This window comes from Elephantulus edwardii, unplaced genomic scaffold (genome assembly GCF_000299155.1).
Source record: "Elephantulus edwardii isolate Elephantulus edwardi_28Jun2011 unplaced genomic scaffold, EleEdw1.0 scaffold00026, whole genome shotgun sequence".
Lineage (NCBI taxonomy): Eukaryota > Metazoa > Chordata > Mammalia > Macroscelidea > Macroscelididae > Elephantulus > Elephantulus edwardii.
The window spans coordinates 9198436-9205441 of NW_006399776.1; the positions used below are offsets into that span (position 1 = coordinate 9198436).

General features: G+C 41.6%; 1 pseudogene; it reads left to right on the forward strand.

Moving 5' to 3' along the window:
* Positions 1-282: 282 nt before the first annotated feature.
* LOC102876275 lies at positions 283-5336 on the forward strand (annotated as a pseudogene).
* The last annotated feature ends 1670 nt before the right edge of the window (positions 5337-7006 follow it).

The following is a 7006-nucleotide window of genomic DNA, read 5'->3' on the forward strand; positions in this document are numbered from 1 at the left end:
TGGGAGTAATCATGGGGTCACACTGTTCAATGGGGCATTAGGAAGTTAGGGGGATCCGGTGTGAGGGGCAATGTATACGATCTTTGTAGGTAAACTAGTATAAAATTAAAAATAAAAAAAAAGAATCGCAAGAAATAATTAAAAAAAAAGAAAAACAACACCAAAAGCCTATGAGGCAAAATTACTCTGACACAAATATCATTGCTAAGAGTTTGGACCAATGCAGAGACAACTAGTTGTTTTAGTACCCAGGCGTCTACTAAAATACAGCACAGGTGCTACATGGAAGAAGAAAGTGAGACTCACCCTCCACTCCCAGATCTGATTTTGTTCTCACATGCCTTCTCACAAGCTTTCCTCCCAGGTTCCCAGCTAGGTGAGTCTCTTGGAATAGAGATGAGTGCTGCAATCAATTGAGTACAACTTGCTGCAATAAAAAGGGAGGAAGGAGGAACTGGATTTCTTAACCATTTATAGCACACCTCTTGTCTCTTTAAAACAAGATGACATTTTAAGTGGTAACTCCCAAACTCTGCTATTTAAATAAAGAGCAACTGTTACTTATTACAGAGCTGAGTGTGTCAAAGTATAGCCTAGAAGCGAGAATCACTCTAGGTAATTACTCTTCTTGCTTTTAAGAAAACACATGAGACTCACCAGGCATATTGGGCTGGAAAGTCATTAAAACTACTAAAGCATATCATGTTTAAAGAGCTCCTTATAGCAGAACTATTAAACTACCCCGAAAGAAAGCATACCAGTGAGTACCATGAGTCTCTGAGATGCTGTGTGTTTATTAAACAGCAGGTATGCATCCTAGCAGGACACAGAACAGATAGAAGACCCTACCTGCATGGTCACTTGCCATCTGGCTGATTTGGAACAAAAACTGAAAATCTCTTAGAAGTTCAATTTCCTCAACCAGGATATAGAGAACAAATACCTAACTATACAAGGTAAGGTGTTTTCATCGGCTGAAAGTTACAGAAAAGCATGACTCAGAGCTTTAACAGCCCTGGGAAGTCCCATTTCACATAATAGAAAATGCACAGGTATCCGGGCAGTAGGCACTGAAAGTCAGGGCTCAGACTCCACTCCACTTGGTGCCAGCCTCCTCCCCCAGGGTTGGCTTCCTTTTCAGCTGTGCAAATCTGCCCTAGAACAAGTATAGCCAGAATGTTCCTGAGAAGCAAGGGTGGTGAGACTCTGGGTTTCACGCTTCGGCTATATTTTCAGGAGGGGCCAGTCCCTAGGGAAGGACAAAAAGGGAGGAAAGACTCAAAGGGATGGATTGACCCAGGGTTATAACAGGGGGTTCCTAGCAATGATTGTGAGGACAGCACAGGACCAGCCAGTGTCTTGTTCTGTTGTACATGGGGTCATTATGTGTAAGAACTGACTCAAGGGCACCTGACAAAAAAATTGTGGTAAATTTCCAGTTACCACAAGGTCTAGGGCAAGGAAGAGGTAAGCCTTTTCCTTTGTGTCACTTTTTCATCAGTAAGGAAATCTTTCCTCCAGTCCCCACAGGCTAGAATTGGAAGTTAGAGTCTACTCAGACCCCCTCCAGAAACAAGTCTGGCAATCTACTCCTGGAAAATCAGCACATGGGGTGTCCCACTCTGATAGACACGGAAATATCATGAGTCGGAGTTAACATTATGGCAACCAGTGAAGGGGGATAAAACAAGATTCTTCACTCTGGTGACTGAAGATTTCACAAACGTTTCTGAAATCTGCCATATAAACCAGGTAACTTCATACAGAACCTGGTTGGAAAGGGTGGCTGTGAAAGTCAGAGACACTGACAAGTTACCAGATGATGGTCCTCCAACAGATGAAACTGAAGCAGTTTTCATGTGCAAGATAGTGAGAAGTCTTGGAATCTAAGAAAAGTGTCTAGATCACAATCCGGAGCAAAATTGATATTTTAAATATTGGCTTTTTACTTGACTCTGTCTTTTCCCCACTATAAATGGCATGGGGAAAGGGACAGTCCAGATGTAGCAACTCATTTAAAAAAAAAAAAAAATACAACCAGCAAACACCTAAACCCATTACTGTTGAGTTGAATTCAGATCAGTCCTGTAGGACAGGGTAGAACTGTCCTTTGCTGTTTCCAAAACTGTAAGTCTTTAAGGAACTAGACTGTTACATCTTTTTCCGATTGAGGAGTTGATAGGTTCCAACTACTGACGTTTCAGGCAGCAGCAAAACTCCTTAACCCCTATGCACCAGGTGTTCTGATGTAGGAAAGCAGAAGAGTATCTATTCAAATTTCAGGATGCTTGACTATGCTATTAATGTTTGTGTTCTGCAGGGAGTCTGGACCCTACATGTTCATTTTTTTTAAAACGCTAAAAATAGTTAATATTTTCAAGGACTTCTCAAGAATGCTCAGTCTTAAAAAAAAAAGACATTAGTCTGAGGTCTGAGAAAGGAGGAGGGTCAGAGAAAAACGGAAGACTCCCAACCAGATGGATTGACACAGCAGCTGTAACAAGGACTAGAACATATCAGAGATGGTGCAGGACAGGGCAGGGTTCAGATCTGTGGTTTGTAAGGTCACTATGAGTCATGGCCAACTTGATGCCACCTCATAACAATAACAAAAAGAACCAGGCACTTTATATGAATTATCTGACTTAATTACTGTCCTGTGAGAGAGATAGCATTATTATGCTCATATATAAATAAGGCGGGCTGGAATTTAAATTTCCAAAGTCCCTTGTATATATAAATTTATATTTTAATTATAATTTGTCTACATTTCACAAGCTCTGTGTCATAGGAATTTCCTCAATTCAATTGTCCATCTAGGTTCCCTGATATCTTTCAGGACTGGGTGTGGCCCAATTTTCTTCCTTTGAATTTTACCTGCTGGACCCCTAACAGCATTGATCTATTTTGAAAGACTACTACCTAAGCTTAACTATGACCTGTTTCACCACTTTTATTGAATATGCTTTTGAGATTGGAAATACAATGAGTTAGGTCAGATGCAACATAGTGCATCCTAGACCACAGAAGCACTGATTGATTTGAATTATAGGGAAGAATTATGGTGAATATATGTGAAATATAAGAATATAATTATGAATTACAAGAATATAGTAAATTATATGAAGACTATGGAATATACCACGGCCTGCCAAAAGAACAAATTTGACTCTTAAAAAGTACAGCCTAGAATGTTCCTTAGAAATGAGGATGATATTTCATCTCACTTACTTTGGACATTTTATCAGAAGGAACCTAATAAAGTTCCTAGAGGAAGATGTCATCCTTGGTACAATAGGAAGTCACTGAATAAGAGGAAGAGTCTCAGTGAGATGGATTGTCACAGTGGTTGCATCACTGGGCTCCAACACAGCAACACTCGCGGATGGTGCAGGACCAGGCAGTGTTTTGTTCTCCTGCACACTGTGATTTGGAACAGAGACTCAATGATAGCTAATGACAACATTGAGCACATAGGAAGAGAGTGTGGTGGAAACCCAGTGGTTGAGATCTTCAAAAGGGCCCAGCAGCAAGATCCATCTAGACCAGGAGCAGTTCAGTTAAAGCAACTGCTTAGCAGAGAAGTCAGTGGAAAGCACCTGAGGTTACCCTGTCCTCTGGTTTGCAAGCGGTGTGCTTTGAGATTTGGAAATTCCTCAGATCCCTGGCCTGGAGGGAGTAGAGCAGCTCCACACAACCAGAGCAAGGTCACCTCTGACTTGTTTACACCACAGCTTTCTGGAGAAAAATGTACCCAAAAGAAAATCTTAGTAAATAAAAGAATCTATATTTCAAAAACTTTATGAATGTGTGAAAGAGCCAGAGGTTAAGAAATTAAGAAGAAATGTGAACTCGTTAGAAAAGCTTGTTATACAAGAGACATTGTCATGTCTTGTGGTCAACCTGTACCCAGGAAATGAGGGATATTCTCTGCTGCTCAGTGGGAAAAACAGATCAGATTCTGAGACCATTCGATTGCCTTGTGAAGAAGGGGAATTGCTTGAATATTTGGATGCAGAAGAATTACCTCCTATTTTGGTTGATCTCCTGGAAAAATCTCAGGTTAAAATTTTCCATTGCGGATGTGTCATAGCAGAAATACGTGACTACGGGCAGTCTGGTAACATGAAATCTCCTGGTTACCAAAGTAGACATATTTTTTTTTTTTATGCCCGACACTGCAGACTTTAATCCGTGATGTACATTCAGTAACAAGTGACAACGATAAATGGACCCAGGAAGACAAACTTTTACTGGAGAGCCTGCTGATCTTGGCTATGGGTGAATCACTGTGTCTTGACCCTTCTGTGTCCGTAGCCTGCACGACAAACAGACTGCTCTATAACAAGCAGAAGATGAACACGCGGCCAATGAAACGGTGTCTCAAGAAGTATTCTAGATCCTCTGTAAATCGGCAGCAGGACCTGTCTCATTGTTCACCTCCTCCTCAGTTAAGATTACTTGATTTCTTACAAAAAAAGAAAAGCAGGTCAGCATTATGACCTCAAAATCTCGAAAGCAGGAAATTGTGTAGATATGTGGAAACGGAACACCTGTAGTTTGGCTGTACCCTCTGAAGTAGATGTAGAAAAATATGCTCAAGTGGAAAAATCTATCAAATCTGATGACTCACAGCCAATATGGTCAGCTCATGATGTAAAAGGTGAATATGTATTTGAATGTGAAGGTGGTAATCAGTCTCAAAAAACAAAAATGACCATTATGCAGTCATTTGGTGATCCACTGTACTATGGTAAAATACAGCCATGTAAAGATGATGGAGAAGGCCAGATGTCTTCATCCCACTCCTCTGCATATGATCATTCAAATTGGTTCATTATTGGATCAAAAACTGATGCTCAGAGAATAGTCGATCAGTACCAGGAATTGGTCCAGAATGAAGCCAAATGTCCAGTTAAAATGTCACACATGTCCAGTGATTCAGCCACTCTGAGTCAGCATTCTCCAGGAAAAGAATCAGAATCTGAGACTGTCCATTCAGTCATCAGTATTGGGGAAGGGAGTGAAGCATCGACCTCCGCCCATCAAACTCCCCTCAAGCTCAGGAACTAGTTCCTCTAACTATTTCACACCCCACAGCAAGAAAGCAGCTTTCTCAAGTCTCTAACACCTCCTACTGCTTCTAAGCCCCCCACCCCCCCAATCTGTCTCAGAAGTCATCTGTGGCTCTCAGCCAAGTTAGCACACTTTCTTCAGCTGCTTTGTCACCTGCTAGCTCATCACAAAGAACCTCCGCCACCCAAGTCATGGCAAATTCCACTGGCCTTAACTTCATCAGTGTAGTGGGCTCTATTTGTGGAGCCAGGCTTTGGTGAGTGGTTCAAACTCCATGCTGGGCTGTACCACTGGTGCCGTAACTCCTGCAGGAATAAATCTGAGTGGCCTCTTCCCTCGGGGGGTCTGTTGCCCAGGGCACTGCCAGGTGCTCTGCCAACTTCGCAAGCAGGTGTTCCATTTGTTTTAAAAAATACGTCAAGTCTCAGGCCATTAAATCTACTCCAGGGTCCTAAACAAGGTTCAGTCAGTCAAGAACAGGCCTTATTTGTTCAGCAAGCTGCTGTTATCAACCTTGTGGAGTAGGGAGCTTCACGCAGTCCCAGGCAGCTGCAGTTGGGATTCTTGCAGCATCAAATGGCTGTGGCAGCGGCGGCAGCTCAAACAGCTCAGCTCCATCATCGTCGGCACTCAGGCAGCCAGTCAAAAAGTAAGACGAAGAGAGACACGCCAACCACTCCAAAATTCTGACTCTGACATTATTTTTTTTTCCTCTTTGAAAAGACTAGAGCATTGAATGAAAGATTCTGTTTACTTAATCTTTGTTTGGATTTGTTACTGTGTCAGTATTTTACATTGCTTGATGCACAGACTTTATACAGAAGCACAACCCTATGTTTTTTTAAATAAAACAAAGAAATTATTTAACCAAAAAGGAAAAAAACACACCTAATTCTTTAAAACACACCCCCCCAACCTAATTCTTCAGTCATGCGTAGATATGAAGAGAGTCTAGAGAATCCGCACTGCCCCTTTGTTCTGCACATCCCACATAGAATTCTTCTCTGTTCCACAATTTACAGCAATTAATGCTGTGTTCATAAATGGCAGAAAAACAATAATGGAATATGTTTCCGAGTTGAGGAAATGCAACAGATGAAATGGTGGCCCCCAAAGTGTCTATACCTAATCCTTGGGACCAGCCAGTATATTACTTCACAATTCAAAAGAAACTTTGCAACTGTGAATTAAGTGTCTTGAGAGAAGGAGAAGGCCCTGGATTACCACAGAGATTCTTATAACAGAGAAAAGCAAGAAAAAGATGATGTGAGGGTGTAAGTAAAGGATGAAGTGGTGAACTTTGAGGATTGAGAACTGAGGGAGGCTGGCTGACAGCCGCTAGACATTGGAAAAGGCAAGGAAACAGATGCTCCCCTGGAGCCTCCAGAAGGAACACAGCCCTGCCAAACTGAAGCAAGTTTTGATCTTCCAACTTCCAGAAATTTGAAATTGTAAAGTTGTGTTGCATTAAGTCACCAAGTTTGGGGTCATTTGCTACACAACAGTAATGTATTAATATAAAGGGGCAGGACTAGTGTTTATTGTTTGGCAGTTGGAGTAGGAGGTTAGAATTTTTTCATTGTTCTGACCTGTTGTTGTTCTAGGGCCGCTGTGAGTTGTGGTCAACTTGAAGGCACCTAATAATAACACCGCTTCTGTTCCCTAAAATAAACACAGGTAGCTTTCATAATAGAAATTAAAAGTTATTGTTTTCAAAATGAAGACTCTGCAGGTTTTGGAAAAGAGTTGGCCTAAATTCTGGCACCTGCACATTGGGAGGAGGGTGAGATTCAAAGGCGAAGTTAGACATGGAGTCTGACTGTAACACCTGCTGACTTGCCCAGAACTACATGGTCTAGAAACTCCTGCAAGATAGTTAAAACATTTAGGAACTTCAGGCTTTAGTCAAAAATAAATTGACAGAATGAAC